Source organism: Sorex araneus, chromosome 1 (assembly GCF_027595985.1).
Source record: "Sorex araneus isolate mSorAra2 chromosome 1, mSorAra2.pri, whole genome shotgun sequence".
NCBI classification, from domain to species: domain Eukaryota; kingdom Metazoa; phylum Chordata; class Mammalia; order Eulipotyphla; family Soricidae; genus Sorex; species Sorex araneus.
The window spans coordinates 155,597,886-155,610,966 of record NC_073302.1 but is presented as its reverse complement, the minus strand read 5'-3'; the positions used below and the strand labels follow the sequence as shown (position 1 = coordinate 155,610,966).

Sequence of the window (13,081 nt, the reverse complement as noted above, 5' to 3'; positions counted from 1 at the left end):
TCTCACAGGCAGTTTTCTCAGATCCTGGACACAGGCGTGGTCCACCTGCCTCCTTCCTCATCTCAGGCGAGCACCTTCAGATTCCACCTTTCCTCACTCTGGGAGTTCCCGAGCCTCCAAGTGCCTGATGATGACCACAGTGCACGGAGGATGTAGGTCCCTCCCACGTGGCCCTTCTACATGCACCCCCCCCTTCGCCAGAGTGGAAGCACTCGAGCAGGAATCCAGCCACCTTCCTTAACACCTCTTTCCACTTCATCCAGAGCGGGCACGTCTGTGTCTTAATGTCACCCCCGTCCCTCCTGCACCATCTCTCCAGCTGCTTCCTCTTGGTCTTCCCAGCCCTCCAGGCCACTCCCCCTCCCGCCCATCCACTCCAGGGGCCTCAGTCTGCAGGGGCCACTGCTTCCTGCTCATTGCTCAGAGGGCGTGTCCAGCTTCCCACAGTGCTGGGTGCAAAGTACATGCTCAGGGTCTCAGGGCCAATCCAAGCTCTCCCAATCCCCACCCCTCCCCCTGTCTCCCTGCTGCCACAAGGCCTTTGAGAGGCATTTTTGACAGTGCAGGTGTGATGTGGTCACTTTTATGTGGAAAATATTGAGGCGCGGCTCCTCTTCATAGTCTCTAACATGAAGTCAGCGCTAGGTTTCTGATGCGTGACACAGCCCCCTGGCTGCTTCAGTGCCTTCCTGTTGGGTGAGGTGATAAGGGCACCCCTAGTACCAAAAGAAGTGCAATATCTCACATGAGAAGAGGCCAAGCTCATCATTTAAAAGCCCCCATCCTCCCTTCCCTGCCTGCTCGAAAATAGGGCAAAAAGGGACTAATGACTCAAGTGGTTCCGAATTCTTCTCTGGGCTCACACCTTGTACTCAGAGACTCTTCCTTCATCTGAGACTTTCTAGCTGTTTCTCCAAGTACAGTACAAATTCTGTCACGGGCACACTGACCTTTGACAGGGATCTCCACCCACACTGGCCTTGTAGGAGCAAGGATCCCTCTTTCCGGTTCAGAGTCCAAGGGTCGCCCCTCCCCACCGCCTCCCCTAATGGAGTAGGCTGGATGGCAAATGCAGTGTGACAAGTCTGAAACCTGATGTATCCTAGGTTCCTTTTTTTTTTTTTTTTTAAGGGCCATATCTAGCAATGCTCAGAACCTTCTTCCAGTTCTGTGCTCAGGGGACCGACCATGTGGTGCCTGGGATCAAACCCAGGACTTTTGCATGCAAAGCTCATGCTCAGGCCCTTGATCAGAATGCCAGACTCAAGAAATGAGCCAGAAGGAGAGGGACAGACACAGAATGATCTCACACATATGTGGAATATAAAGAAACATAGTAGGAATAAACTCATGCCAGAAGGCAATAGAAAGAAAGAACAGAAGAACTGGTCCTCAGTAGGAGGCCTCCCCCTGGGAGAGCGGGGGCGGAGGGGGACTAGATCAGGAAAGGGACCACTGCCACAGTGATACAGGGGATCTCTGGACAAGGATGGGTGCTGAAAGGAGGTAAAGTGATCTGCATGATGCCATCTCAATAACAGTATTGCAAATCACAGTGCCTAAAAGGGAGCGAGCAAAAGAAAAAAGAAAACTCCCTGTCATCGTGGCAAGCTGTGGGCAGGAGGGAATCTCGGGACGGTGGTGGGGAGAAGTGGACACTGCTAAAGAGATTGTTGTTTGGGACATTGTGTACCTCAAACTCAGTCATGAATAATTTTGTAACTGTGTCATTCACAGTGATTCAGTTTTTTTTAATTAAAAATTAAATGAAAAAAAAAAAGCCAAACTCATAGGTCTTCTTCGTTCCTTGAAAGTGTTATAAAACTTCTACTTCTCATTAGAGAGAAAGTGAATAGGTAAAGGCAGGGGGTGCTGTTGGAACATAAGAACATAAACTTTTCTCTGTGAAATTTGTCCTTGTAAATAAGTAGCAGATAGGTCTGGATTCAGGACCACTCACTCCTTGCAGACATCGTGTCTCTGTAGACACACTCGTGTCTTCACCCTGTGGGTTATTGGCCGCGTATCTTCTGCTCAGAACAGAAGGAGGGCAGCTGGAGCCAGCTCATTCACCGTTTTTTTTTTTTCTTTTTGGGTCACACCGGGCAATGCACAGGGGTTACTCCTGGCTCTGCACTCAGAAATTACTCCTGGCAGTGCTCAGGGGACCATATGGGATGCTGGAAATTGAACCTGGGTCGTCTGCGTGCAAGGCAAACACCCTACCCGCTGCACTATTGCTCCAGTCCCCTCATTCACCTTTTAAGAAGTGTCTCATGCTTCCACCCAGGCTGCTGCCAGAAAAGCAGGGAACCTCCAGCCTGCCCACACCTCCACGGCTCCCTCTGTGCTCCCAGCAGCCTACAGCAGCTCACGGTCAGTCGTCATGTTCCTGCCAAACCTGATGTTTTGGGGGCTGGAGAGAGAGCACAGAGGAAGGAGCTTGCCTTGCACACAGCCAACTTGTTTCAATCCCTGGCACTACAGATGGTCCCTCGACCCCCCAGTTCCCCTCCACCCCAAATAACAGACCTGTTGGTGTCTCCGCACCTCACACAGCACCCTGAGTTCGCAGTGGCCTGGCCATGCACCATTTCTTTCACCCTCTTCCAGCTTTAACAGCAGTTGCTAGAGGTAGGAAGAGAACTGCGCACTGCCTGTCCCGTGCTGAGCCTCCTACCTCACGGCACACCTTGGACAGTCGAAGTGACACAGGGTCACTCTCTAGTGGGGGCCTGCCACACCTCACCTCGTAAACTTAAGTTCTTAGTTCAGGCCCTGCTGTTCCTCACCATGTGGATAGGATGTACCGGGTTCCAACAGAGCCTGAGCTCCTGCTGCATGCCCCCGTCCAGGGTGCCTGCAGTAGAAGTTTCCTTTGGAATAGCTTTCATTTAGGAGATATTTACTGTGCATGCTTTCCAGAGAAGGAAGGGGTGTCATGAGGGGAGACAAAAGGGGGAAATCAGGAGAATCGAGTCTGGGGCCTGGGAAGAGGAGGAGCTCTCATGGTGGCCTGGGAGCTGGCCCATTCCTCCCACGTGTATCACGCAGTGCCGATAAGCACTGGAGAGATGACTGTTTCTATGTGTGTGAACAACTCATGAGACTGGACACGTGGCTCTGTGCAGAGCCCTGGGTCCAAACTTCAGTGTCAGGCTAGAGAGATAGTACAGGGGGAAGGTGCTTGTCTTGGATATGGCCAATGCCCATTTGATTCCTGGCACCACTTATGGTCCCCCGAGCCCTATCAGGAGTGATCCCTGAGTTCGGAGCCAGGAGTGAGCCCTAGGTATGTTTTAAGCACTGCCACCATCCCCTTAAAAAAAAAAAAACAAACCTTGGGCTGGAGTGATAGCACAGTGGGTAGGGCGTTTGCCTTGCACGTGGCCGCCCAGGTTTGATTCCCAGCATCCCATATGGTCCCCTGAGCACCGCCAGGAGTAATTCCTTGAGTGCAGAACCAGGAGTAACACCTGAGCATTGCCAGGTGTGACCCAAAAGCAAAAAAAAAAAAAAAAAGCTCAGCATCATATTACCCCCACCACCATCCATCAGGTGTAGCCCTGTCACCCCACCCCCAGCACCACTCGTTCTGAGCAACAAACTCTTAGGCTGATGCTGTTGGTCCAAGCATTGCCGGGAGTGTCCCTGTGTCTCCTGAGCACCACTGCAGGAGGCATCTATTCAAAGACCTGAAACGAAGCCAGCTCTCTCATCAGCTGATTACTTGGCTACTACAGCCACCTCCCCAGGTCTGTGCTCTGTTTTTCTGTTTTTCTGTTGCTGTTACTATTGTAGGGATGGATCCCAGTGGGCCTGGTGGGAGTGAGTCTGCCTCCCACCCTACCCCCCAGCATTCAGGGCCCTGGATGCCAGAGAGGGGACCCAGGCTGCCATGTCCATGTGAGCGTGTGTTCAGCCATTTGGATCACAGCCAGGTCCTGCACCACTGAAATCTCATATGGTATTAGCACTTGTTTGGGGTCTAAACCTCAAATCTCCCCCAAAGGTAGTTCGGAGTCTGGTTGAAGAGAGAGAGCTCAGGAGGAGAGAAACAGGATTGGTCAGTGAGTGTTGCTGGGGACATGGCTTTATTCTCCCACCGTGGCCGGTTTAGGGTGTGTGGCTGACCGCCCCAGTATTGTCTTTCCGGACCCTCTCACCCTGGCCTTTGTCAGTTGTGACTATCATTGTCATTGGATCAGTTTTTCTGAATTGTGATCAAGTAGTGCCTTTGGCAGCAGCAGGAATTTTTTCCCTCCAGTGTTTTAATTTCTCTACAATCTCACTGATAGTGCCAAGTAAAATGAAAAATCGCTTTCGATTAGTATCTGCTCAGCAGCTGTGGGGTTGAAGTGTTGGGTTTTTCAAACATCATTTGAATAATTCGGTTGATTATCACAAAACAAGACGTTTTATTAGATCACTAATAAGAATGCGTATCAAAACTAAGTGCCCCAGGATGGATGCAAATCAGCCTTCTGGGGCCACTGATGACTGATGAGAGAATTTGCATTGGTTGACTTTAATAATTCACCCAGGGGCAGAGACTAAATAACAGCAGACGTTAATTTTATTGGACAGTTCATGTTTTGAAATAAAAGGGATGTGACTTTTGACTCTGCCTGAGACAAAGCGCTGAGAAAGGGCGTCCGTGTCGCTGCCTCTCCTGGCCAGGCTCAAACACCCCATGAGTGTTTGCTGATCAGTTCACATCCTTTATGAAACCCAAGAAACCAAACCGCAGACACGTCCAAAAAACTGATGATCCTGCCCTCTGGCCTGGGGCTCTGAAATTCTTCCTGATCAAGCATTTTACTTATCTCCAACAGGAAGCAAAAGTATGGAAGGAAGGGGATGTTGCAGAGCTGAGTGGGCTTTGCGAGGGGGGGAGGGGCTTTCATCCGGGGTGCAGCTCTGCAGGGAAGGACAGAAAGGTCCTTGAGCGGCTGCAACCTGAAGACTGCATTGGACCGTTTCCCAAAATGAGACAGAATCAGGAGTGAAACATTAGGGTTGAGACACCCTCCCCCCCCCACAAAAAAAAAAAAAAAACAGGAATCAGTAAAACAGATGATGGGAAGAGGAAGCTGGGCCAGCCCGTACCCGGTAGCTGTGACAGTGGGGAGTGGGGGACTCCCGTGCAGAGCCCAAGGCCGCATCCCCAGACTCTGCTCTCCCCAGCTGTGGGATTGGATGTGTTTTTCTGCCACCTGTCAGCCACCACACTTGGCATTTCTTGTGCACAACCCCCAGGATCTTCCCCTTCTTCCAGCCAACCAGAGGTGGGATTCCTGGGGAACTTCTCCAGGGGAGCCCCGGTCTGGCAGGAAGTAGTCAGAGGTGGTCCAAGTGCACAATTTTGGGTGCTGTGGCCGGGAGGATAGGGGAGTCTTGGGGCACACATGGCAGTGCTCAGGGCTTACCCTGGCAGGGCTCAAGGACCATCTGGATGTTGAGGATTGAGTCTCTCTCTGCCTGCCTGAGGGCTGCCTCCCTTTGCCCAGGCCTGACCTGACCACCTCAGAGCAGCCCAGGGATGCTCCCTGTTATCCCACTGAAACCTGGCCGGTCTTTTTCTGCCTGTGGATTCCTGCGGCTCTCTCTGGCCCAGTGCCCGTCCCCTCCTGAGCTGGGTTCTCCGTGGATCCTGTGCTCTAGCCTGGCCCCACTGTGCTGCACTGTAGCCTTTGCAGGCCAGAGCACACACAGCCTGTGCATGACCCCACTCCCTAGGCGTCCACTTGGCCCACCACTAGCAGCCCTTACAGGAGAGAAGCCGGAGGATGGAGGCAGAGAGGGGGCTGTCTCTTAACAGGGGTCTCCCCCCAAAGCCCTTTCCGCTCCAGCCCATGTTGGGGCTTTGTTTCCCTGGTGAGCACCTGGTCTTCTGACCCTTTCTTTATTCGGAGACAGCCAGGGGAGCTTACTCTGTCTCCTGGCCTCACACTCACTAGAAGCTGCAGTTGGAAACAGGGAGCAAGATCCTGAGAGTAGTCAAGGGTTCAGACTTCCAAAACAGGGGTTTTCTCTCACCATCTTGAACTTGGAGGCCCGGTGACTTCATCTAGGCCACAAAGAGGAAAGCTCAGTGGACCTCCCGCCCACCCAGCACATTCCTGAGTCATTAGGCCAGGCGGGCAGTGCCGGCCAGGGCTGCTGTGGGCCACAAATGGGGGTGATTCTGTGTCTGTGAGTACCTGCCAGCTGTCTGCAGCGCTGGCCTGGCCTCCGAGCCAGGGCAGCCCGTGGGGAGCCGTACTTAAGCCCATCTGTTTTCAAAACACAGTTTGAATCCTAAATATCTGGGGAATTCCTCTAGTTAATAAATGAAGAGCTTAAACCTGTCTATGGTTTTGAATTTGGCCTTCTCATTAGAGAAAGTTGAACAAACACTGGGTAGCTGGATTTCTGGGCAGGAAATCTCCAAGATGAACCATGTTTAGTGAACTGGGTGCAGATGCAGCGTGCACATTTGTCTGGCTGAGTTTTCAGGTACTTTTTTAAGTTACCGTTAGAGATGTCCACATCTGCACAAGCACTTCTCAAGTGTCAGTATCTCCTGGGCCTGAAGTATAGGAACGAAATCAGGCAGCAGAGAGGAAATGTCCAGTGCACGCATAAAGTATCTGTGAGTGTTACTCTGAGTGTGGTGAATGTTTTGTTCCCTCTGGTTTCTGTAGTCAATACCTAAGGCTTTGGGGCATTTCAAGGTCTTTGGGTCTTGGGGGAGCTCTCTTGGTGCTTTCTTTCTCGCAGCTAGTGTCCACCCCATCCCCAACACTGTGGTCTCCATCTGTGGACAGACGCAGCTCCTGACTGCTGCTACCTGACACTGCAGGTCCTGGGCAGTTCTCAGGGTCTCAGGTGCCTGTTTGCCACAAGACCCCTCCCTGTTATGGCCCTGACTGGCAACAGTGCCAGTAGTTAGAGCAGTGCCAAGACCACCTGGGAAGCTCCAATTAAGGGCGAGGGGGCGGGGGCACACACCTAAGTGGAGAAGAGTCTTTCCTTTCCCACCTCCTGGGGAAAAGGATTCTTCAGGCAGGCTCTCGGGTTTTTTTGTTATTGTATTTTGTAGCAATGCTCTGCAGTGCTCAGGGGTCATCTTGGGTGGTACTTGGGGGACCCTGCAGCATCAGGGATCCAACCCAGGTCCCCTGCATGCAAAGCTTGTCAACCCCTTGCACTGTTTCTCTGACCTCAGGCTCATCAAACAGAGTCACTCCTGATTGTCCCCCATTTACTTCAGTGGGAATTCCCCCCCCCCTTAGTGCTTATATTCATTAACCCTAAAATAAACATGGGAGAGAGCGAAAGTTTTATGGTAGCAGCCTGCCTCATTAAATTGGACACCGAGTGCTTTGGAGATAGCTGCTGCGTTCAGAGGGTCTCACATCTATTATTATTTTGTTGCAAGAAGTTCTGCACTATGGCTGTGTCGGGTGTGGGGGGGTGGGGTTGAGCTAAGCCCCACAAAGGGAGATGCGAGCCAAAGTCCAGTGTGCCCACCTTCTTCTAGGCTGGCCCCCTTCTGGCCCTGCTTTCTTCCTGTGCCCTCTCCCCCACAGCCGGCCAGTTGGCCCCCTCATCTCATGCCCTGAACCCTCATTTGAGCAGTATCCACCTGAGACCACATTGGAATGGCTTCAGGTTGAGAAATGTCGATATGACCCTCAGAATAGCTGGGGTTGTGCAAGGTCCCTAATGTCCCGGCCTCGGCCACACAGACTTGATCGTCCACCTGATCTCATGCAGAATGTCCATCCCACTGGGCAGTGTCTCTGTTTAGCTGTCTGGTCCCCAGGATGGACTGTCTCTGTGTGCAGTTGTTCGGAGATTGTTCTGATAGATGTGACAGGTTGAAAAGGAAGAGTGAGAGACATCCCAACGGACATGCCTCTGTTCCCCTCTTTGCCTCATCCCTTGGGTGGCCTGTGGGGTGTCACAGTGTAACCTCCTCTGGGGGGGGCCGTTCGGAGAGTTTTTGAAACATGGACAGTCTCCCCTGAGAGCTTACTAGAAGCCTCCAGTCCTGAAGGGAGTCTGGCCCTAGTGGATGTGGGGTTTGTGGCTGGTGTGTGGATTTGTGTGGGAGACCCAGCAGGAACAGATGGTATAATCCTCTCCATCTATCATGTTTGGGTTTCCTTAAGCTGTCGGAAAGGAACCTGGCCCCTGACGTTGTGTCTTGTAAATAAGAGGGGATTCTTTTTTTTTTTTTTTTTTTTTTTTTTTTTTGCTTTTTGGGTCACACCCAGCAGCGCACAGGGGTTACTCCTGGCTCTGCACTCAGGAATTACTCCTGGCAGTGCTGGGGGACCATATGGGATGCTGGGAATCGAACCCGAGTCGGCCGCGTGCAAGGCAAACGCCCTACCCGCTGTGCTATCGCTCCAGCCCAAGAGGGGATTCTTTTTTGCCCTGTGCAGAAGGGACTCGAAAGCCACAGTTGCTGTGGGAATGAAGGCTGGTGTGCTGCAGCCCAGGGAGGGGTGCCCAGCTGTCTGCCCTGTGGGCCAGAAGCCAGCCTTCCCTGGATCAGCCCTTCTCGGCTGAATTTTTGTGCAGCAGTATTTGGAGATGTGGGCAGGGAACCTGAGAAGAACAAGGTGGTAGATCTTGAGTTTGAGTCGGGGGCTCCTGGCTCAATGCTTGGTGCTAGGGTTTGAACCTGGGGCCCCTAGTCCCTTAATAGAATTTATTTTTTAAAGAAAAGTGACTCCAATCCCAGGATAGCCCAGAAATCACAGCACCCTCCCAGTTGCAGTGCTGTGGGAGTTACAGAGGGTCATCCACAAAGGTTCCTCACCAAAAGTGGTTAAGCCGAATCTAAACTAGCATTTCTATTTATTGCCATATTTTGTAAATCAGGGGACAGAGAACAAGTTTCTAGGACAGGATGAAGAAAGAGACAAGCCAAAAGTATTGGAGTGTTCATAAAACAATTGGCTTGTGAGCTTAAGAAAGTTCCTGTGGGGTCTGTGGGGGTATGCAGTACAGTGTAGGTATGGGAGCACTGCTTTTGAGTGAAAGAAACTAAAGAGATAAGCAAATGCAATTCATAAACTCTCAAGTCAAGAGGGGTTAAAAAAAAAGCTATAAAATGTAGGGCAGGATCAAGAAACTTGAGTATGGACGAGGCTTTTGAATATAAGGGAATTATTATCACTTGTCTTGGATGTGTGAATTTTATTGGAACTATGTAGGAAAATGCCCTTATTTTTAGGAGGTGTTGTGCTATAATATTTAGGGGTGAAGTGTCAAGACATCTGCAACTCATTTTCGAGTGGTGTGGGAAAAACGTCTGTGCGCATTAATGTGTGAGGTATATCCCGTATCTCGATGGAATAAGTATGGCAAAGTCTTAGCAAAGGTTGGAGCTGGAGGTGATGGTTGTGAATTTTCATAGTGAAGTTGGGAAACGGAACCCAGGTGAGTGAGTCAGTGAGGTAGTAGTCTGGAAAATCACCCTGGCCGCCCTCCTGCCTGTGGCCTCATGGGGTGGGCAGGCGCCTGCTTTAGCTGGGATTGAATCCTTTCCATTTGTCTCTGCCTTTCCAGGCAGTTGTGAACTTTGCTCCAGGTGTCTGTGAAAGGAATCCCCCTAACAGTGTAGGTGGGTCAGCTTCCTTCACAGGACACTGTGGAAGATTGGATCCAGGAGAGGGGGAAGGGTAAATCAGCTTACCAGCAAAGCTCAATGGCATCTTCCCGGCTGCCTTGCAATATTGCAGCCCTCAAGAGAAAGTGACCCTCCCCGACCTGTAGACGTGCAGGCCTGTCTGTCTGAAGGGCAGGGTTCTCTGTTTGTTTGTTTGTTTAAAACAGCAATTTAAAAGAATACAGAGAAAGAATCCTGGTCATGCTATCTGTATCTCCTCTGCACACATGAATGCATATGCGTTTGTGTGTTTGTGTATGTGTGTGTGTGAATGCGCTTGCATGTGCACATGTGTCAGCATGCTATGTGTCAGCATTTGTGTACGTAGATAGTGTTTCTGAACACATGATATCCAAACTTCAAAACCAAACTTAAAAAATGTGCCTGCTGGAGCCAGAGTGATAGTACAGCAGGTAGGCGAGTCACTGGGCCTGACTCCCACTGCCCAGCCTTCTCCCGCCCCTGCAGGCTCCAGGCCCCGGGAGCGGTCTTGGTTCCTGCAGATTCCTCACTGCCTCTTACTTACTGCTGCTAAGGGGTACTCTCTGGACCTTTGTGCCAGTTGTGGTCTCATCTTTGGAAAGACAGTGCACTGCATAGACTGTCCTCAGCGCCCCCCACCACCCCCACCCCGCAGGAAGTGATTATCACATCAGGTGTCCTGGAGAAGAAATGCATTTAGAGGCACATGGAGAGAGGATGGGAGGTGGAGTGTCAGCGTGGGGGATTGGGGTTAACTAAATGGGCTGGGGGACACAGGAATGACAATAAGCTGAGAGGTCTGTTCTGGGGACCTCGTGCGCCAGATCCTGCGTGGCCATCCCATCATGCCCACAGCTGTACTTCCCCTGCTACCCAGGACCACTCCACTGAGAACTTTTCTCAGACCCTCAGGAATGCCACCATGCTTCCTGATGTCCTAATTAGCAGCCTTGCCCCTGAGATCAGAGCCAGACCCAGCACTTAGCTCCTCCCTATTCCAGCAGAGAATAAAATTTTTGCATCAGCTACCACATGTGTGGGGGATGGGGGAGGGCAAAGAGGCCACTGAACATAGAATTTGGAGATCTATCTTAGCACAGATAAGGAATGCTATTTTTCCTCAAACCGAAACATATGGGTCTCTAAATAACCCTGTCTTCAACTCAACAGTTTGCTCAAGTTTCCCACTCTGCTCCTGAAGTTTCCCGTCCTCTCCCCTCCCTTCCAAGTTGCTTTCCTGCCTCCAGGTGCATCATGGATTCTCTGTGTATCTGTGGAGATCCAGGCTCCTGCAGGGTGGCAGAATGCTGAGAGGAGAGGACAGGAGTGGCCGGGAGCGGGCACTTCCGCTAAACAGGGAAGGAGCACGGGCAGGGAGTTTCTGCCTGGCTTGGACAGACTGGACAGCTGGCAGTGCGGTGTTCTCACCTGGGGGTTCAGAGCCTGGTGGGTGAGGCCCAACCTTGGGAACTCCAGGTCTCAGCCCACTCTCTTGTCTTTCAGAGGGGAGGCCGATTCTTAGGGCACACACTCCCCTCAGAGCACCCCCCTGTGGGTAGCTTTATTCCACCTTTAATGTTTGGGGAGGGAGTAAGGACACGTGGACTCTGGCCCGACACTAGTCTATGTAACTGCACTTGAATTTGATGGCACTGGGGAAATGGGGACCAGCCTGGGACCCTGTGCTGTATATGCACCTGAGGAGCCAGTCCTTCATCTTTCATCTCCATGGCCCACCTCCCTCAGTCCCACGACATGTGAACAGGGTCACTCATGTTGAGGGAAAAGCTTCAGAGCACAAGGACTCGCCCTTTACTGAGCATATCTGTGTGGGGCAGCATGCAGGTGGCCTGACTACCCATAGTTGACAGTCTGTGGGACACTGAGAGCCAAATATGCTGAGCTTGAGCTTAGATATCAGTGTGGCCAGTGCAGATGGAGCTGGGTGTGGAACTCAGACCCAGTAGTATCTACCCTACTTGCAGGGGGTACATCACTTCCTCAGTGCCATGCAGGCCTGTTATGTGTGCGTGCACATGCATGCACGCACATAGACACACACACTCAAGTATTTACACACTTATATACCTTGTCACACATACTGACACTTACATATCTTCTCACACTCATATACCTTCTCTTACAGACACACTCACATGAACTTTCTCACATTCGTATTCATACACTCACACTCATTTTCTCAGACACACACTTATATACCTTCTCTTGTACTCACACTCACAGACTCTTGTACTTTCTCACACTCATACACACTCATACTCAAACTCATACTTTCTCCCACATTCATACACTCACACACACTCATACATCTTCTCTTGTCACACATGTGTGCGCACACTCACACACACACACACACACACACACACACACATACTTATTCATGTCTATGTTCCTAGTATGGCGCTACTTTTCCAGAACAGCATCTTTGTGGTAACTTGAGGATTTTTCAGTGCTTTGTTGTCTTACATGGGACCGCAGTCACCCGAACCAGGCTGTGATGTGTGTGCTGCAGAAATTGCCCCAGGCCTCCTTCCTTCCTCCTGCCCACCTGCTGGCTCTGTGTATTTCTCTGGGAGGACCTCAGTTGATCAGACCTCACATTCAGAGCACTGCATGCCCAGATGTCCACTCTGCGGGCCCTGAGCAAAGCCCTCTGGTGGGGCAGCGCCTGGGTCCGGGAACAGAGGAAGTCCTTGTACCCTGGCGAACAATGGGCATGTTGAGTTCCAGACCTGGGGGAACTGGGCCTTAGTAGGGGCACATGTGACAAATTGGGACAGTTCAAGGGGCACATTCCGAATTGGCGAGTTTCTGTTGTCAACAAGCTGGCTGTATGGTGACAGTCAGTGTTCATTCATCTGAGTCTGGGTGATTCCCCCAATGAGTAAGTCATGAGCTTTTCTGGTAGAGAGTTGTTTTTTGAGGTTTTGAGTTTTTTGTTTTGTTTTTTGGGTCACACCCTGGGGTGCTCAGGAATCCCTCTTTGCAGGGCACAGGGGACCATATGGGATCAAACCCAGGTTGGTGGCAAACCCCCTACCCTCCCTGCTACCGCTCCAGCCCCTTGAGTTTGATTTAATGTCATTTGCATTTTTGATTCAACCTTGTGAGAAATGGATGTAAGAAAAATAAGTTTGGCCCGCAGTGTTTGTTTCCAAGGCAGTTTCTTTCCATGTGGGCATTACCTCTGAAGGGAGTACTGAGTCTCTGCTAGTCCTTTGACTCCAGCCAATAAAACTGGGTGGTGCTGCGCCCAGCTGTTAAGCAACAGTTCTCTCAGTGCAAAGTTTTAGAAAACTGAAGTAACATATAATACCCGGACAGCCACGGACCCTGCAAATTTCTTTTAGAAAGTAGATCCAGCGCGCCGCCGGCCAGCCCTATTTGGCTCTGTTTGCTCCCGGAGCCCTG

General features: G+C 51.2%; 1 protein-coding gene across 3 annotated transcripts in view; it reads left to right on the top strand.

The window, feature by feature from the left end:
• Window positions 1-13,081, top strand: part of LHFPL2 (LHFPL tetraspan subfamily member 2) — a 161,109-nt gene that overhangs the window by 127,755 nt on the left and 20,273 nt on the right. The window lies entirely within an intron of this gene.